Below are 951 nucleotides of genomic sequence, written 5' to 3'. Positions count from 1 at the left end.
AATACGCTGGAACAACATCAGAGGTTAATGAATAAGAACACAGGGGGGAGGGGGGCACGGGCAACACATGTCACCTTAATACTTGGACTCCCATCATCTGCTTGAAAAGAGAGAGAAAAGAAAATACAATCATAGAGATAAGAGACACTTTTTAAACATAATGAATCCGAAGAGAAAAGTAAAAGGAGGCCTGTGGGGCAGGTCTGGGTGTGACTCCGGATCCCCCAACATCAGGTGCCACCACCAAAGATTCCTACGTGTAGCCCATAGAACCCCAAAAGCAACGGGACGAGTTCTGGTCACATACTCCCTCAAAATGACATCCTGGCCTTCTTCTGGAACTCCCTCCCCTCTCAGACTCTCAAGGTTTCCTCCAGCGTGTCGGTTCCCACGGAGCAGACCTTTGGTCTGAGACCTGACAGTCCAGAAGCCACGCATGCTGCCACGTGACGGCGGTGTCGCGGCTTGGGACAAGAGGAGGCCCCACGGTGCGGGCTGGGGCGCCAGGCACCGCGGCGGGCGCTGAGGGTGGGGGTGACCCCCGCCCCGGGCCGCCGCCTCGCTCCCAGAGAGGGGACAGAACAAGAGGCAAAACAAAAAAAAAAAAAAAAAAAAGAAGAAGCCTACGGCACCCGGTATTCCCAGGCGGTCTCCCATCCAAGTACTAACCAGGCCCGACCCTGCTTAGCTTCTGAGACCAGACGAGATCGGGCGCGTTCAGGGTGGTGTGGCCCTAGACGGCGGAGGGCGCCCCTGCCCCGCTCAAGAAGCCGAGCCTCTCTGCGCTTTCCCGCCGCCTCCTCCCGCCCCAGGCCCCGCGCCGGCGCTGACCCGCACCGGGCGGGCCTGTTGAGTTCACCGGCCGGGTCCGGCGGGCTCTGAGGGACGGGGGTGACAGGCGGGGTGGGGCGGGGCGGGCAGGGAGCGGCGGGCCGGGGTGGGGGGCTGTCT

The 951-nt window shown here is 61.0% G+C and overlaps 1 non-coding gene across 1 annotated transcript; it reads right to left on the bottom strand.

Annotated features, from left to right (window-relative positions):
- Window positions 1-620: 620 nt before the first annotated feature.
- Window positions 621-739, bottom strand: LOC142871059 (5S ribosomal RNA). The gene has a single exon (XR_012919405.1). It is a non-coding gene; the product is annotated as a 5S ribosomal RNA (ribosomal RNA).
- Between the last annotated feature and the right edge of the window lie 212 nt (window positions 740-951).

This window comes from Microcebus murinus, chromosome 5, assembly GCF_040939455.1.
Source record: "Microcebus murinus isolate Inina chromosome 5, M.murinus_Inina_mat1.0, whole genome shotgun sequence".
NCBI lineage: Eukaryota > Metazoa > Chordata > Mammalia > Primates > Cheirogaleidae > Microcebus > Microcebus murinus.
Note: the sequence above shows the minus strand (reverse complement) of the source record. Positions and strands in the feature narration are given on the sequence as shown.